Source organism: Triticum dicoccoides, chromosome 7A, assembly GCF_002162155.2.
Source record: "Triticum dicoccoides isolate Atlit2015 ecotype Zavitan chromosome 7A, WEW_v2.0, whole genome shotgun sequence".
NCBI classification, from domain to species: Eukaryota; Viridiplantae; Streptophyta; class Magnoliopsida; order Poales; family Poaceae; genus Triticum; species Triticum dicoccoides.
Window position 1 is genome coordinate 534,178,171 of NC_041392.1, and position 20,100 is coordinate 534,198,270.

General features: G+C 47.1%; 1 pseudogene; it reads left to right on the plus strand.

Moving 5' to 3' along the window:
- LOC119333598 overlaps positions 1–20,100 on the plus strand; it is a 154,404-nt pseudogene that overhangs the window by 109,117 nt on the left and 25,187 nt on the right.

Here is a 20,100-nt window from a genome sequence, read left to right on the forward strand (position 1 = left end):
GATGAGATCCCGGACATCACGAGGAGTTCCGGAATGGTCCGGAGGTAAAGATTAATATATAGGAAGTATGGTTTTGGCCATCGGAAGTGTTCCGGGCATCACCGGTAGTGTACCGGGACCACCGGAGGGGTCCGGGGGTCCACCAGGTGGGGCCACCAGCCCCGGAGGCCTACATGGGCCAATAGTGGGAAGGGACCAGCCCCTAGGTGGGCTGGGGCGCCTCCCATCAAGGCCCAAGGCGCCTCCAAGAGGGGAGGGGGGCAAACCCTAGGGCAGATGGGCCCTAAGTCCCACCCCAGGTGCGCCTCCCCCTCTCCCCCTTGTGGCCGCCACCCAGATGGGATCTGGGGGCTGCCGCCACCCCTAGGGAGGGAACCCTAGGTGGGGGCACAGCCCCTCCCCTTCCCCTATATATACTTGAGGTATTGGAGGCTGCAAGACACACGAGATCCTCTCCCTCTTGGCGCAGCCCTACTTCTCTTCCTCCTCGTCTCTCGTAGTGCTTGGCGAAGCCCTGCTGGAGTCCCGCGCTCCTCCACCACCACCACGCCGTCGTTCTGCTGCTGGATGGATTCTTCCCCAACCTCTCCTTCTCCCCTTGCTGGGCGTAGGAGATGTCACCGGGCTGTACGTGTGTTGAACACGGAGGTGTCGTCCGTTCGGCACTAGGATCACCGGTGATTTGAATCACGACGAGTACGACTCCATCAACCCCGTTCACTTGAACGCTTCCGCTTAGCGATCTACAAGGGTATGTAGATGCACTCTCCTTCCCCTCGTTGCTAGATTACTCCATAGATTGATCTTGGTGATGCGTAGAAAATTTTGAATTTCTGCTATGATCCCCAACAGTGGTATCAGAGCTAGGTCTATGCATAGTTTCTATGCACGAGTAGAACACAAGTTGTTGTGAGCGTCGATTTTGTCAATTTACTTGCCGTTACTAGTCTTATCTTGATTCGGCGGCATCGTGGGATGAAGCGGCCTGGACCAACCTTACACGTACGCTTACGTGAGACCGGTTCCACCGACTGACATGCACTAGTTGCATAAGGTGGCTAGCGGGTGTATGTGTCTCCCACTTTAGTCGGATCGGATTTGATGAATAGGGTCCTTATGAAGGGTAAATAGAAATTGGCATATCACGTTGTGGTTTTCGCGTAGGTAAGAAACGTTCTTGCTAGAAACCTATAGCAGCCACGTAAAAACTTGCAACAACAATTAGAGGATATCTAACTTGTTTTTGCAGCATATGCCTTGTGATGTGATATGGCCAAAAGGATGTGATGAATGATATATGTGATGTATGAAATTGATCATGTTCTTGTAATAGGAATCACGACTTGCATGTCGATGAGTATGACAACCGGCAGGAGCCATAGGAGTTGTCTTAATTTATTTATGACCTGCGTGTCAACATAAACGTCATGTAATTACTTTACTTTATTGCTAAAGCGTTAGCCATATTAGTAGAAGTAATAGATGACGAGACAACTTCAAGAAGACACGATGATGGAGATCATGATGATGGAGATCATGGTGTCATGCCGGTGACAACGATGATCATGGAGCCCCAAAGATGGAGATCAAGAGGAGCAAAATGATATTGGCCATATCATGTCACTATTTGATTACATGTGATGTTTATCATGTTTTACATCTTATTTGCTTAGAACGACGGTAGCTTAAATAAGATGATCCCTCACTAAAATTTCAAGAAAGGTGTTCCCCCTAACTGTGCACCGTTGCGAAGGTTCGTTGTTTCGAAGCACCACGTGATGATCGGGTGTGATAGATTCTAACGTTCGATTACAACGGGTGTAAGCCAGATTTACACAGCAAAAACACTTAGGTTGACTTGACGAGCCTAGCATGTACAGACATGGCCTCGGAACACAAGAGACCAAAAGGTCGAGCATGAGTCGTATGGTAGATACGATCAACATGAAGATGTTCACTGATGATGACTAGTCCGTCTCACGTGATGATCGGACACGGCCTAGTTTACTCGGATCATGTAATCACTTAGATGACTAGAGGGATGTCTATCTGAGTGGGAGTTCATAAGATGAACTTAATTATCCTGAACATAGTCTAAATTGTCTTCGCAAATATGTTGTAGATAAATAGCTCACGTTGTAGCTCCCTGTTTCAATACATTCCTAGAGAAAGATTAAGTTGAAAGATATTGTAAGCAATGATGCGGAGTAGGTCTGTAGTCCGAGGAGTGTCCTCACTGCTACACAGAAGGCTTACGTCTTTGATGCACCGCTCGATGTGCAAACCCCTACAACGTCGTTTGTGGATGTTGTGAACACCTGACAGACACATCCTGATGACTACTTGATAGTTTAGTGCACCATACTTTACGGCTTAGAATCGGGATTCCAATGACGTTTTGAACGCCACAGAACATATGAGATGTTCCAAGAGCTGAAATTGGGATTTCAGGCTCATGCCCGTGTTGAGAGGTGTGAGACCTCTGACAAGTTCTTTTGCCAGCAAGATGGAGGAGAATAGCTCAGCTAGTGAGCATGTGCTCAGAATGTCTGGGTGCAACAATCACTTAAATCAAGTGGGAGTTAAACTTCCGAATAAGATAGTGATTGATAGAGTTCTCTAGCCACTATCACTAAGCTACTAGATCTTCGTGATGAACTATGACATGCAAGGGATGGAGTCGATCCCAGAGCTATTCGCGGTGCTTAAGACCGCAAAAGGTAGAAATCAAGAAGGAGCATCAAGTGTTGATGGTTTAACAAGACCACTGGTTTCAAGAAGGGCAAGGGCTAGAAGGGAAACTTCATGGATGGCAAACCAGTTGCCGCTCCAGTGAAGGAACCCAAGGTTGAACCCAAACCCGAGACTAATGCTTCTATTGTAAGGGGAACGGTCACTGGTAGCGGAATTACCCCAAATGCATGGTAGATAAGAAGGCTGGCAACTTCAAAGTATATACGTGTTATTAATGTGTACCTCACTAGTACTCCTGGTAGCACCTGGGTATTGGATACCGGTTCAGTTACTATTATTGCTAACTTGAAGCAAAAGCTACGGACTAACCGGAGACTGGCTAAGGGCGAGGTGACGATGTGTGTTGGAAGTGTTTCCAAAGTTGATGAGATCACCATCGCACGCTCCATATGCCTTCGGGATTAGTATTGAACCTAGATAAATGTTATCAGGTGTCTACGTTGAGCATGAATATGATTAAATCATGTTCATTGCAATACGGTCATTCATTTAAGTTAGAGAATAATGGTTATTCTGTTTACATGAATGATACCTTTCATGGTCATGCACCCTATGTGAATGGTTCATTGAATCTCGGTCGTGGTAATACACATGTACACGCCAAAAGATGTAGAGTTAATAATGATAGTACCACTTTCTCGTGGTACTGCCGCTTAGGTCATATTGGCGGAAACTCCATGTCGATGGATATTTGGAGTCACTTGATTTTGAATCGCTTGACACATGCGAGACCTGCCTCATGGGCAGGATGACTAAGACCCCGTTTTCAGGTATAATGAAACGGGCAAGTGACTTGTTGGAAATCATGCATGCTGATGCGTGTGATCCAATGAGAATTGAAGCGTGCGGTGGATATCGCTATTTTCTCATCTTCACTGACGATTTGGGTAGATATAGGTATATCTACCTAATGAAGCACAAGTCTGAAACGTTTGAAAAGTTCAAGCGATTTCAGAATGAAGTTAAGAATCATCATAACAAAGAAGATCATGTTCCTACGATCTGATCAAAAGAGGATTTTCTGAGTTTGGCAATCACTTAAGACATTGTGGAATTGTTTCGTAGTTGAAGCCACCTGGAACACCACAAGGTAATGGTGTGTCCGAACGTCGTAATCGAACCTTATGAGATATGGTGCGATCTATGATGTCTCTTACCGATTTACCGTTTTCATTTTGAGGTTATGCTTTAGAGACAGCTGCATTCACTTTAGATAGGACACCATCTAAAGTCTGTTGAGACGACGTCATATGAACATTGGTTTGGCAAGAAACCAAAGTTGTCGTTTCTTAATGTTTGGGGCTGCGATGCTTAAGGCTTCAGCTAGAGAAGCTCGAACCCAAAGCAGACAAACACATCTTCATAGGATACCCAAAGGTGACAGTTGGGTATACCTTCTATCTCAGATCCGAGGGCAAATTGTTTGTCGCTAAGAACGGGTCCTTTCTCGAGAAGGAGTTTCTCTCGAAAGAATTGAATGGGAGGAAGATAGAACTTGATGAGGTTGTCGAACCTTTATTTCAACCAGAGAATGATGCAACACAGAAAGATGTTTCCTGTGGCACCTACGTCTGTTGAATAGGAAGTTAATGATAGTGATCATGAAGCTTCGGATCAAGTTGCTATCGAACCTCGTAGGTCGACAAGGATATGTACTACTCCTAAGTGGTACGGTAATCATGTCTTAGATATCATGTTGTTAGATAACAATGAACCTACGAGCTATGGAGAAGCGATGGTGGGCCCGTATTCCGACAAATGGTTAGAAGCCATGAAATCCGAGATAGGATCCATATATCAGAACAAAGTATGGACTTTGGTGGACTTGCCCGATGATCGACAAGCCATTGAGATAAATGGATCTTTAAGAAGAAGACGGACGTGGGCGGTAATGTTACCGTCTATGAAGCTTGACTTGTGGGAAAGAGTTTTTTCACAAGTTCAAGGAGTTGACTACCATGAGAATTTCTCACCCATAGCGATGCTTAAGTCCGTCAGAATCATGTTAGAATTAGCTGTATTTTTCGATTATGAAATCTTACAGATGGATGTCAAAAACAAGTTTTCTTACCAGTTTTCGTAAGAAAAGTTGTATGTGATACAATAAAAGGTTTTGACGATCCTAAGAATGCTAAAAGGTATGCTAGCTCCAGCAATCCTTCTATGGACTAGAGCAGGCATCTCGGAATCGGAATATATGTTTTGATGGAGTGATGAAAGCTTTTAGGTTTATACAATGTTTGCTAGAAACTTGTATTTACAAGAAAGTGAGTGGGAGCACTACAATATTTCTGATAAGTATATGTGGATGACATATTGTTGATCTGAAATAATGTAGAATTTCTGGAAAGCATAAACGGTTGTTTGAAGAGTGATTTTCAAAGGAAAACCTGGATAAAGCTGCTTACATATTGGGCATCAAGACCTATAGAGATAGATCAAAACGTCTGATGATACTTTCAAAGAACGCACACCTTGACATGTTTTTGAAGGAGTTCAAAATAGATCAGTCAAAGAAGGGGTTCTTACCTGAGTTGTAAGGTGTGAAGTTGAGTAAGACTCAAAACTTGACCACGGCAGAAGAAAGAGGAAGGACGAAGGTCGTCCCCTATGATTTTGTCATAGGCTCTATATGGTATGCCATGCTGAAGTACCGCACCTGATGTGTGCCTTGCCACATGTCTGGCAAGAGGGTACAAAGGTGATCTAGGAGTAGATCACCGGATAGCGGTCAAAAATTATCCTTAGAGGAATAAGGAAATGTTTCTCGGTTATGGAGGTGATAAAGAGTTCGACGTAAAGAGTTACATCGATGCAAGCTTAAGACCTATCCGGATAGCTCTGAGTAGAGATACCGGATATGTATAATAGAGAAACAATTTGGAATAGCTCCAAGTGGAACGTGGTAGCAGCATCTATGATATAAAGTTTTGCGAAATACATAGGGATCTGAATATGGCAAGACCCATTGACTACAACCTCTCTCACAAGCATAACATGATCAAACCCAGAACACTTTGAGTGTTTATCACATAATGATGTGAACTAGATCATTGAGTCTAGTAGACTCTTGGATGTTGGTCACATGGCGATGTGACCTGTGAGTGTTAATCACATGGCGATGTGAACTAGATTATTGGCTCTAGTGCAAGCGGGAGACTATTGGAAATATGCCCTAGAGGCAATAATAAATTAGTTATTATTATTATATTTCATTGTTCATGATAATCGTTTATTATCCATGCTAGAATTGTATTGATAGGAAACTCAGATACATGTGTGGATATATAGACAACACCATGTCCCTAGTAAGCCTCTAGTTGACTAGCTCGTTGATCAATAGATGGTTACGGTTTCCTGACCATGGACATTGGATGTCGTTGATAACGGGATCACATCATTAGGAGAATGATGTGATGGACAAGACCCAATCCTAAGCCTAGCACAAGATCATGTAGTTCGTTTGCTAAAGCTTTTCTAATGTCAAGTATCATTTCCTTAGACCATGAGATTGTGCAACTCCCGGATACCGTAGGAGTGCTTTGGGTGTGCCAAATGTCATAACGTAACTGGGTGGCTATAAAGGTACACTACAGGTATCTCCGAAAGTGTCTGTTGGGTTGGCACGAATCGAGACTGGGATTTGTCACTCCGTGTAAACGGAGAGGTATCTCTGGGCCCACTCGGTAGGACATCATCATAATGTGCACAATGTGACCAAGGAGTTGATCATGGGATGATGTGTTACGGAACGAGTAAAGAGACTTGCCGGTAATGAGATTGAACAAGGTATCGGGATACCGACGATCGAATCTCGGGCAAGTACAATACCGCTGGACAAAGGGAACTGTATACGGGATTGATTAAGTCCTTGACATCGTGGTTCATCCGATGAAATCATCGTGGAACATGTGGGAGCCAACATGGGTATCCAGATCCCGCTGTTGGTTATTGGCCGGAGAGGTGTCTCGGTCATGTCTGCATGGTTCCCGAACCCGTAGGGTCTACACACTTAAGGTTCGATGATGCTAGGGTTATAGGGAAAGTATGCACGTGGTTACCGAATGTTGTTCGGAGTCTCGGATGAGATCCCGGACATCACGAGGAGTTCCGGAATGGTCCGGAGGTAAAGATTAATGTATAGGAAGTATGGTTTTGGCCATCGGAAGTGTTCCGGGCATCACCGGTAGTGTACCGGGACCACCGGAGGGGTCCGGGGGTCCACCAGGTGGGGCCACCAGCCCCGGAGGCCTACATGGGCCAATAGTGGGAAGGGACCAGCCCCTAGGTGGGCTGGGGCGCCTCCCATCAAGGCCCAAGGCGCCTCCAAGAGGGGAGGGGGGCAAACCCTAGGGCAGATGGGCCCTAAGGCCCACCCCAGGTGCGCCTCCCCCTCTCCCCCTTGTGGCCGCCACCCAGATGGGATCTGGGGGCTGCCGCCACCCCTAGGGAGGGAACCCTAGGTGGGGGCGCAGCCCCTCCCCTTCCCCTATATATACTTGAGGTATTGGAGGCTGCAAGACACACGAGATCCTCTCCCTCTTGGCGCAGCCCTACCTCTCTTCCTCCTTGTCTCTCGTAGTGCTTGGCGAAGCCCTGCTGGAGTCCCGCGCTCCTCCACCACCACCACGCCGTCGTGCTGCTGCTGGATGGAGTCTTCCCCAACCACTCCTTCTCCCCTTGCTGATCAAGGCGTAGGAGACGTCACCGGGCTGTACGTGTGTTGAACACGGAGGTGCCGTCCGTTCGGCACTAGGATCATCGGTGATTTGAATCACGGCGAGTACAACTCCATCAACCCCGTTCACTTGAATGCTTCCGCTTAGCGATCTACAAGGGTATGTAGATGCACTCTCCTTCCCCTCGTTGCTAGATTACTCCATAGATTGATCTTGGTGATGCGTAGAAAATTTTGAATATCTGCTACGATCCCCAACAGTGGGGGCGCCATGGAGGAGGGGCTGAGGTTTCGCGGCTCGAGAGAAGGGAGCTTCCAGGGAGAAGGTGATTTGGCACCCACGAGGTATGAATGGGGGGGAATTGGGAGGGGAGTGGAACCATGTTTTACGAACGCATTTGTCTAAAATGTGAGGGGGAGCTACAGTTCTACCCCTGCCTTTAGGCTTCTTGACTTGGGTCTGTGTACTGAGGGTCGGGGATAGTAGAGTAACTTTGCTTCTCCCCAAATAGTGGGCGGGAGCGATTTCAGGCGAGGAGGGCTTGCTTTGAAATATAGTGGGCGTGAGCGATTTTGGGCGAGGAGAGCGTGTTTTGAAATAGTGGGCCCGAGCTATTTCGGGCGAGGAGAGCATGTTTTTCTGATCGTGGTTTTTGAATTATTCGGCATATGTCATTTTGGCCGAGGAGAAGGCGCGCTTGGATGAAGTTATGAACCTACCCTTGATGTACAACGGGCCAATTGATGCGTGTCCCACATAGGACGGTAATTTCGCGTCTCCCATTTATTTGCTCGGGCGAATTCCACCGAGTAGAGGATGTTTAACGGTTCATTCAAATTTTGGGAGAACGAGCATCCACGTCTACCTTACCAAGTCGATTCAAATCAAATTTTGAAATATTAGCTTGCCACTTCTTTTTAGATGGAGAGATGATGCTCGGGAGTAATGTGTTTTTACATGCTCGTTGCTAGCGATTTACTATATGACAAATAGTCGACCCACTCAAAAGCAGGAATCAAACCCAAAATGAAATATCTCGGTTCAATGAAATAGCTTGTTCACACTACAAAAAAAAGACACATCTGTGACATTTTGGGCCGAACGAATTTTTTCTGTCATACATATGAAACTTCTATGATCATAATTGTGACAAAACCCAGTATCATCATAGATGTGGTGGGCTCCTACTTCTATGACAAAAAATCATGACAGAAAATGGGCTTTTTGTCCTGGGCGGGCCGAAGACGCAGCTGCATGACATTCTTTGGGCCGTCCATGACAGAAAAAACCGTGGTAGAAGCGAGGGCGAGGAAAATTTCAGGGAGTTCCCGGTTACGGTGGGAGGTCGGGGGCTGAGCGATGCGCGTTTCTCTCGTACATGTACGCGCGTGTGTGCGAGGCGTTGGCTCTAACTGAACCCGAGCGATTGCACTGTAGGCTACGCGTTACTGAACCCGAGCGATCGATTGATGGCTGTTAACTGAACCCGATCGAGCGATTCCTTTGCTACTGCTGCTAAATGAAACCGATCAATTGGATGAACAGTGAGCGTTGCAGGGGGTGGATGAACAATGAGCGGTGGCGTTGCCTCTGGATGAAGAGGACCCCGTGGTGTGGAGGGATGGATGAACAGTAGACAGTGGAGGGGTGCCCGTGGAGGGGTGCTTGAATAGGACCCCGTGGTGTAGAGGGCTGGATGAACAGTAGACGGTGGAGGGGTGCCCGTGGAGGGGTGGTTGAATAGTAGCCTGTGGAGTAGCGCGTGGTGGAGGCTGGATGAACAGGAGCCCGTGGAGGCTGGAGGAGGTCGACGGTGGAGATGAACAATATCCCGTGGAGTACCGTTTTGCGGTACGCCACACCCCTCCCGATGAACAGGACCCCTGTTTCGACCATAGGAGGTCCGTTTTGTCCGTTTTACGGTACACCACACCCCTCCCGATCAACAGGACCCCCGTTTCGATCGTAGGAGGTCCGTTTCGTCCGTTTTGCGGTACGCCACATCCCTCCCGATCAACAGGACCCCCGTTTCGACAGTAGGAGGTCCGTTTCGTTCATTTGCGGTACACCAGACCCCTCCCGATGAACAGGATCCCGTTTCGAACGTGGCGGTCGAACACAAGGTCGTTTCCTCCGTTCTGCGGTATGCCAGGCCTCGTTTCCATCGCATGTTCCGTCCAAGCCCTCCCGATGAACATGACCACGCATTCCGTTCCGACCCAGCCGGTTGGCTCCCACGCGTTCCGTTGCCTCCCGATGAACACAAGCATTCCGTTGCCTCACCATGAACACGACACATTTCGTTGCCTCCCCATGAACACGACGCATTCCTTTGCCTCCCCATGAACACGATAACGACGATGTTTCTCCATTCCGACCCAGCCATGTACACGAGCCCTGGCCGTACGTATGCGCGAGTAGGCGTGCGAGACCCCGCCCGTATGTACACATACGTGGCCGTATTTTCTTTCTTGCACCCTGGCCACTGTATGTACGTGTACATGCTACGCGTGCGCCTCTACTACGACACGTGTGCGCCTCTACTACGACACATGCGCGCCTCTACATCGACCAGTATGTACGTACACGTTCGTGACCAGAATGACAACGCTATGTACGCTTCGACCAGGTGGGTTCCGACTGTCAGGCACTTCCTTGCGTGCGAAGATGTAGCTGGTGGGTCCCAGCAGTCAGGGGGGCGAATCTTTTTGTTTTTTTTTGCCTGGACGCACTTCCTTGCGTGCGAAGGTGTAGCTGGTGGGTCCCAGCAGTCAGGGGGGAACATTTTTTTCGCGAAATACGGTGGCCCGTCCGGTGGATCCCCGCTGTCAGGTGGAGGAATAATTATTTTGCACGTAATAAGGAGGCGCTGTCAGAACCCCGATTCCAAGTCACATCGATCTATCCGGTAACACCTCATATCACTTTGCGGCCTCACGCACGGTATTCCCACGGGTGTCGCCTTACCATGGCCCGGTACCGTTTGCGCCTTTTGGCTCACATATATGATAGTGTCGCTAGCATCCATATGACAGAGAAGCCGGGCCGACATGGCTAGTCGTGAACCCAAAGCGGCACTAACCCATGGGGACAGGCATACATGAATCAACTTCGAGTATGTCGGTCAGCAGCATGCAAATCTGGGCTGTAGCACTGGGCTAACAAGACTCCGGTAACCCGGGTTGTAGCAGGCTAGGCAGGACTCCAGATGTCACCGCGTGACATTTCCCCAAAGGGACAGACACAGGAACGAAGTGAATCACATGCCGTCCAGTCAAATGCTCCGGAGCAGTAGTGCTAGGCTAGCAGGACTCCGGTGAACCGAGCTGTAGCGGACTACTATGGCTCATGGAAGCACAAGACTACATTTCCCCATAAGAGAGGCTACCAAGGACAAACAACTAGGTTGTCGGATCCCACACATACCAAGCATTTCAATCATACACACAATATGCTCGATATGTGTAAATACCACCTAGCATCACAACATAACTCTACGACTCAAGTATTTATTCATTAGGCTCCGAGGAGCGAGATATTACAAACATGGGTCTCATGACCCAACATTCAGAGCATACAAGTCAAAGCACATGCGGAAGCTTAACCTGTCTGAGTACACACAACTAAAAATGAAGAAGGCTGAGGAGCCTGACTATCTACAAGAGCCTCCCAAGGGTACAAGATCGTAGCTGAGGTAACAAGCTAAACATTGAAGTCCAAGTGGAACTACTAGTGATACTGACGTCTCTCTGCAAAACATAAATTAAGCAAACGTGAGTACAAATGTACCCAGCAAGACTTACATCAGAACTAACTACATATGCATCGGTATCAACAAAGGGGTAGTGGAGTTTAACTGCAGCAAGCCAGCTTTGACTCAGTGGCTAACCTGAACTACGACTGCAAGCAACTCTTTTGAGGTGGCGCACACGAGTCCACATATTCACCATATCAATACACCACTATGGATCCGCTCCCGTCTCCCTACGAGAACGCCATCCATAGCACTCACGCTTCTCTTGCGCATTTTAGAGTATCCACTTTCACTTGTCTATGAACTATGCAAGGGGTCCAAGTTTCCATATCCGAGGAATCCGGCTATTCGAATAGATAATGATAACCCTGCAGGGGTGTACTTCTTCACACACGCTCTCGCCACTTACCACCATGTACACGTCGTGTATCTCAGCAACCTTCAAGCGGAAGCCTGGCGAGGGAGTCGGCCACGACCTGACTAACCAACAAGTCTCTAGTCCAGGTTTATCTCCTGTTCGGGTTCCATCCGCAAGGAGATCCGGCCGGGGTGTCGCTCACGGCCCCAAACGATGTGTACAGGGTTCCCAAGCCCACCATCCGGGTGCCACTTGGTACACCGGGCCACTGTGCCTAGTCTGTCCCAAGCCCACCTGTACCCGGTGCCACTTGGTAGACTACTAACACTACCTACAAACACCAGAAACTAGTTGCAACTGCTGGACAGAGATCAGGTTGATTAATAAGTCGAGAGGGGCGCTTAAGCATGCCAATGCGTTGTAGTAGTTGTTCATGGATCACAAACACAGAACTCAGTTCCTAAGGACGGCTGCAATGAGACAACCCACCATGTACTCCTACATGGCCTCTCATCGCTACCTTTACCAAATCATGTTCACACACTTAGCTCTCAACAGTAGGACATGTTCACCACATTCCAATTCATCCTCGATGAATCAGACCTGACTCAACTCTAAACAGTAGCAGGCATGACAACAAACATGAATGAGTAGGCACATCAGGGCTCAAACAACTCCTACTCATGCTAGTGGGTTTCATCTATTTACTGTGGCAATGACAGGTCATGTAGAGGAAAAGGGTTCAGCTACCGCAGCATGTAACAGTTGAATTGTTGTTGTCCTAATGCAGTAAAAGAGAGCATGAGCGAGAGAGTGGGATTGTATCGGAATGAACAAGGGGGTTTTGCTTGCCTGTCACTTCTGAAGATAGTATATCTCTTCATCGGTGTCATCGATCACATCGTCGAAACCACGTCTACTGAGAGGGGACAAACACCGGCTAACAAGGAAGAAACACAATCAATGCAATGCAATAATATGATGTATGATCATGACATGGCAACATGCTGGTGTTTGGGCTAATGCAACAGAAAGTCATTTTAATTGAAGTGGAATTCAAAACTACATCAAATTCCAACTCCAAACCTATTATGAAATTTGCCCTAATCATGTTTCATCCTAAACAGTGAGGTTAACTTGCTCAAACATGCATGAAAATGGTACAGATGGATTCCTTGAATTTTTCTGATAATTTTTCATATATAATTTGTTTGATTTGGAGTTGCGGTTGAATTACTATGAATTTTTGAAGTTTGGGGTATTTTCTGAAATTTATAAATCATTTCTGATTTATTTTAATTCCAGAAAAAGATTTATGACGTCAGAGTGACATCAGCACCACGTCAGCAAGTTAACTGGTCGGTCTAGGTCAAACCTGACCAGCAGGGCCCGCTGGTCAGTGTCTCGGTGTCAGTTTGTCTCACAGACAGGTGGGGCCAGGTCAACGGTGACGTCAGCCGGTCAACTGACGTGTGGGGTCCACTGTGTTTAGGTTAGAACTAATCAGAAACTAACTATTGTTAATTAAGGGCGTGGGGCCCATATGTAAGTGGGTCAGTGGGTTAATTTGCGGCGTCATTAGCGTTTAGTGACGGTGCCACGTCAGAACCGCCGACGGTTAGACGACGGCGACGAACCAGAGCGGCGGTGGCTCGCCGGAGTGGCGCTAGGGCCAGCGGCGCGGTGCGCTGAGGGCACTAGGGAGGAGCTCTTGCTCGTCCGCATCTAAAGGACCGGACGAGAGGCTGCGGGGTGGCCAGGAGCAGCGTCGGCGGCGAGCGAGGCAGTGGCCGGAGCTCCGGCTCCACGGGCGCGAGGACTGTAGCGCGCTAGCGAGCGAGCTGATGGCCGCGTTGGGCTCCTGGGAGCTCCCTGAGCACGCCTGCGTGTTCGAGTTAGCCAGGCGGGGCTACTACCAGTGGTGATGATGGACGCAGCGCCGACGAGCTTTGGTGATGGCGGGGAATGGCACTACAGCATGGGTGCGAGCAAATGGAGAGAGGGGATATGCGGCGGAGCTCACAGCGCATCCGATGGCGTCATCGGTGAGGTCGGGGACGGTCGGGTTGCTGCGAATCAACGAGGACAGCCGTTGGTGCAGAGGACGAAGACGGCGCCGATGGCGGCCATGTTGTGCTCCTCTGGTTGGTGTCGATGATGGGGACGCGTACGAGGTCGGTGCAGAGCTCCCGGGCATGGTAGCGCGACAAGGGGATGGTGATGGCCACGCAAGCGGCAGCGGTGGCCGGTGGGGCTCTCGGGTGGTCGCGGGGAGCAGGGGCTGGAGGGGGAGAGAGGCGCCAGAGAGATGGGGGAGTGAGGGAGTGAGCCAGGGTGCTGCGTGGTGTCTTTGAGGCGCCGGGGAGGCCAGCAGGGAGGCAGGAGGTGGCCACGGGTGGCTGTGCACGCCGCACGCAGCTGCTTCTCCTCATGGCAGGAGGAAGAAGACATCGCTACCCTTGGTGGGTTGGGCCTCCAGGTGGGCTGCTGCTACAGGTAGGTGGCCAGGTATTCCTCCTCTCTCTCTTTTATTTTTGTTTCTGTTTTCTATTTATGTTATTTTGTTTTGATTTAGTATATAACCCAAATCATTTTAATAAATCCTGAAAATAATTGTGGGCATTAAATGAATTATTACAGAGGCCCTTAACTATTTTCAGAATTATTGGAGCATTTAAAAATATTAATAGTATTTAAATGCCCCAATTCAAATACAATATGAGTTATTCAAAAATCCAGTATGGCCTAAAAATATGTGCATCATTTTTGGCAGAGGTTTTCACCTTTATCAAAAATAATGAACTTTTCTAAAGGGCATTCTGGGTTCATTGAAAATATTTTTATTTTGATCCTAATTGCATTTCATTTAGTGCTAGGGCTTGTCATCCCCATTTCAAATTTCAAACAAATACAGACATGATGCATGGATGCTTATGAAACTAATTGCAATCAAATTCTAGGGCTGTGACAACTCGCCCCCACTAAACAAGAATCTTGTCCCGAGATTCAAGATGTGAGGTAAGAAGACAGAGGGGATACAAAGCTAACATGACCTTCACGATCCGACTGTCCTCCTCGAAGATGTTGATTCATTGCTCCAATAGATCTTGATCCAACACGATGATGACAAAAAGAGATTCTACAGAAAACGATCTTCTCGAAGATCGAGCAATTCACGATCAACTCACGGGATGAGACACAGTAACTCTCTCGAGTTTAGACACAAACATACATCAAGAGGGATGGAAGACACGGCTGGCGAAGGTTCGATTTGGTAGGAAACAACTCCACGCTTAATAGAATGGTGGATGCGTTTCAACGTAGCAAGGACTGAATTGCCATGATTCCATAATGGGACACCCTAGAAGAGGTGACTCGTAGAACTATTCCCTTAAGTGGCAAAAAGATTTACTTTTGATACAAAGATCTTTGAAACTCTTTATATCAGCCTAAGGCAATCACAATCGATCATTTGAAGGAGTTCAAAAGAATGACATACTTGGACTAGAAAGGATGATGTGGACTCCCTTGTTGAAGACAACGCAATGGATGATTTTGCTTATATCGGAAATGGATGGGACCCATGGTAAGTCCACTTTTGAAGATGATCCTGAACAACAACTACTGAGGTGCAAGCTGGGAACAAAATGCAAATGTTGGGAATGTTCCAACCATCATATCTGCCTGAGATTCAGATCTGGTTGGTGTCAGGATATTCCAGACTCATCAAGTCTAGAAAGAAAAATGAAAGTTTGCAACACAATTCGACGATACGACGTTGCAAGATTCTCGGGGAAATGAACTACGGTAGTAAGCTCCAAAATATGAGCTGGTTCTGCTACATACATGTGAACATGTTGTCCAAGACAAGCATGACCACATAGTAGTCTTACAACAAAACACTACCGAGTTCTAATTGGGAACCATCATTGCGGAGAGCGAAGTCCTGCGCATGTACCTTTGGGTCCTTTAGGATTAGCACTTAAGAACTTATTTTCCTTGAACAAATCAATCAGTGGCTTGGTGTGCTAGGAACACATATGGAGTGGAGGTAATTAATCTACCAAACCATAGAATACTTCGCACGATTGCATGACTGACTTGGGATGATTCCAAAGGAAGCAAAAACAAGCTCCCTCGAATTCACGGCGGCAACTTGCATCGATTGCACGTGAATCTAGAGGAAGTCACTACTTTCATCCAAACATATACCTCATGAATAGGGCACGAAGAAAATGCTTACACAAGTTTCCAACTCTAGCTGGATGTTCAGCACGAATCAGGGAGGATACAAAATGTTGCTAATGGGCTCAATAGCAACTCATCGGAATTTCCATATCACTGGAGTTCCACCATTATGTGAACAATGTGATAGTATTGGTCAGACCAAAAGATGTAATGGTGTATGCTCGAGGGATCAACCACGAGTAAGACAACATTACGAACATCGATGGTTCTGATTTGACTTGACGATCGCCCACACTCAAATCAAAGGATTGATAAGACAATAGGTCCAACAACTGATCACAGGGACCAATCGATGAAGATATCATCTTTCTTCAACACACACTACACAAGAGTATCCCTTTGGAACGAACTAAGTTAGGCAAGCTTTTATCTTCCAACTCTCCAAGTTGTTGTTCGGCTTAACCAACTAGCTCAGGGGTATCCAACACAGATTCTTGGAGAATGGATGGTTTAAAGAAAAACCAACATGATCATGAACTAAACATAGCGATCAGGGAACAACCTGGTAATACTTCTGAGAGGATATTCGGAAAATCACAAACCACCGATATGTTATTAAGCTCGAGAACAATCTTGCTTTTCAGGGCAAGACGATATGATCAAGGAGCGAGGGATTGTCACAATCCTAACTCATTGGTCGATGAGTGCACCCGGAAATATGGACTAGGTAGCACAATCAATCTTAGGATGATGATTCGATCACCAACACGCTAAGAATGATAATAATGTCCATAACTACCAAGCAACACAGTTGCTAGGAGTATTGATTTCACACATCATGGTTCACTCGTCGGCATTCCGGTTACAACAACACTGGACCGAGGAATGAATAATGATGGAGAGAAGTATCACTGCGTCAAGAGTTCATAGGAGGCGGTGCAATTCTCATGACATTCCTGTCATAAAGATGGTAACTGTAACACCCTCGATGCGACTATATCTCCCACGTGTCGAGGCACGACTTAGAGGCATAATCGCATTGAAGGCATATGTCGCAAGTTAGGCAATCTTCACAAAATCCCATGTAATATAGATAATAAAAGGGGAGATAACATAGTTGGCTTACACTCGCCACGTCAATCAAGTACATAAAATAGAATTACATCATTCAAACACCCATGGCCCGACTACGGCGCCAAAATAAAAGATAACCCAACATGCGACACGGTCCCGATCACCCCCAACTGGGCACCACTACTGATCATCAGGAAAGGAAACATAGTATTGTTGAGAGTCCTCGTCGAACTCCCACTTGAGCTCGAGCGCGTCACCTGGAGCGGAATCATCAGGCCCTGCATCTGGTGTAATAGTAATCTGTGAGCCACAGGGACTCAACAATCTTGCACCCTCGCGATCAAGACTATTTAAGCTTATAGGTAAGGCAAGGTAAATATGTGGAGCTGCAGCAAGCGACTAGCAAATATGGTGGCTATCCTGTTCGCAAAAGAGAGCGAGAAGAGGAGGCAAAGCGCGAGCGAGAAACTAGAGAGCAACCTGCGCAAGCATTACTCCAACACCGTGTCCACTGCCCGGACTCCGCCGAGAAGAGGCCATCACGGTAACACACTCAGTTGATTCATTTTAATTAAATTAAGGTTCAAGTTATCTAAAACCGGACATTAACAAATTCCCATCTGCCCATAACTGCGGGCACGGCTTCCGAAAGTTCAAATCCCTGCAGGGGAGTCCCAACTTAGCCCATGACAAGCTCTCACGGTCAACGAAGGAATAGACCTCCTCCCGAGACGTTCCGATCAGACTCGGTACCTCGGTTCTTCAAGACACTTCGATAGGTTAAAACAAGACCAGCAACATCGCCCGAATGTGCCGACAAATCCCGATAGGAGCTGCACATATCTCTTTCTCAGGGCACACTCAGATTGTCTTAGGTACGGGTAGGCCGGCCCAGAGTTGCCCCTGGTGGCCACCGGCAGCTGACAGGTGGACCAACACTCAGAGGAGCACTGGCCCGGGGGGGTTTAAAATAAGATGACCCTCGGGCTCCGGAAACCCAAGGGAAAAAGAGGCTAGGTGGCAAATGGTAAAACCAAGGTTAGGCATTGCTGGAAAAGCTTTAATCAAGGCGAACTATCAAGGGGTTCCCATTATAACCCAACCGCGTAAGGAACGCAAAAATCTGGGAACATAACACCGATATGACAGAAACTAGGGCGGCAAGAGTGGAACAAAACACTAGGCGAGAGGCCGAGCCTTCCACCCTTTACCAAGTGTATAGATGCATTAAGATAACAAGATAATATAATGATATCCCAACAAGTAAATAAATGTTCCAACAAGGAACGGTCTCCAATCTTCACCTGCAACTAGCAACGCTATAAGAGGGGCTCAGCAAAGCGGTAACATAGCCAATCAACGGTATGCTAGGACAAGGTGGGTTAGAGGTTTGACATGTCAATTTGGGAGGCTTTAAAGCAAGTGGTAGGCATCGTAGCATAGGCATAGCAAAAGAGCGAGCAATCTAGCATAGCAAATATAGTAGTGATTTCGAGGGTATGATCATCTTGCCTGTAAAGTGGTCAGAGTTGACTGGATGCTCGAAAGCAAACTCAATGGGCTCCTTGTTAGCGAACTCGTCTCTCGGCTCTACCCAAACAAGACAAACAAGCAACAAGGACACAATCAACCACGTGCAAGGATCAAACAATATGATGCAAGGATGGTATGCTATGCGGGATGCGATGCGGGATGCATATGCAAGATTTGACAAGGGATGCATGAACCTGGCCTCAACTTGGGAATCCAAGTGTTCCACTGGAAAGATGAGATGAAATCGCTTGAAAACGATATAAAGAACACCGGAATCGGAGTTACGGTTTGGAAATGGCAAGCAATTCAAATATGACCACATTCTGCGATTTACAGCAAGTAGCCATCTAAATGCAACAAGATGAACATGCTACAGCACCCAAATATAACAACAAAATACATGGCAGGGATGCATTCAAGATGCTTAACAGAAGTCTAGCACTAAGCTACGGCCAAATCATCCATTAACAGGTTCAAACAAGCATGGCAAAAATGCATATGGTAAACAGATCTTAGACTTAGTGAAATTAACACTTGTCTGGAAGTTCAGATCAGATAGCACTCTTCAGAGCAGCAAAACTACATGCTACATGACCTGAACATGGCAAAGTAAAGCATGGAATGGAGCTACTCAAAGAGCTTAACAAAAGTCCCTTAGTGACCTTGAGCCAAAAGGGATCAGAAAATACAATTGCAAGCATGTGAACATGGCAAAAACATAATCAGATCCCAGACTTAGTGAAAACTGGAGCATGCTGAAAAACAGATATCAAGTAGGCATGTTTACGAGCTCGATGCACTCACTATGGAGCGAGTCATGACAAGCTAAGCATACACCCATCAAGAATACACAAAATGCAAGCTAGACATGGCAAGAACAATAGCATAGCATGCACGGATCAACTACAACATCCTCGGCAAAATCGCTAACAAGTAGACAATCTGCCTAGATTCACGAAGTAGCAAAAGTAGAGCTCGATTGGCTCAAGCTAGGGTGCTCCATAATTGCAAACAAAAGCATGTATGGATAGAGCACTACAAGATTAACAAAACATCCTTACTGATCATCCTCAAACGAGGCACGGATCACTAGGAAACAACATGAACATATGGCCATATGAGATAAACAGGTCAAGGACTTAGTGGAAATGCTAAGTCCCTGAAATCAGCATTACCAAGTGCCTCACTTTGCAAGCTTGTGCTAGTCACCACGCACATCACAAAAATACATGGGTTGCACCTCTGGAAAGATGGCAAAATCCTTCACAGAACATATGTAGAGCTCATGGGCATATCATGCACACATTAATCATGGCAAAAATGACAAATATCTAAATGGAGCAGCAGATCTGACAATTATCTCAAGTAGCCCTCTTCTAACAGCATTTTGGGCATCAAGATGAACTCAAATGAAAATGATGCAATGGAATGAAATGATGTGCTCTCTGAGGCGAACAATTTGATATGATATATGCCCAAAACGGAGCTACGGATGCAAAGTTATAGCACGATGAACAGGGTAACATGAACTAGGGTTTCGGGCAAAAAGTCAACCCTCAAGATTTTAGATCTCAAATCTGGCACGTTTTACGAGGATGGCCGGATTTCTTGGAGCTCGCCGGAGACGTCGCCGGACTTGCCGAGAAGAGGAGGGGCTCGCCGGGGCGCGGTCGGCGGCGGCGGTCGCCGGCTCCGGGTGGTGGCGGTGCGGCCTTGCCGGAGAAGAAGGAGGCGCGGCGGAGCGCCGACGGCGTGCGGCG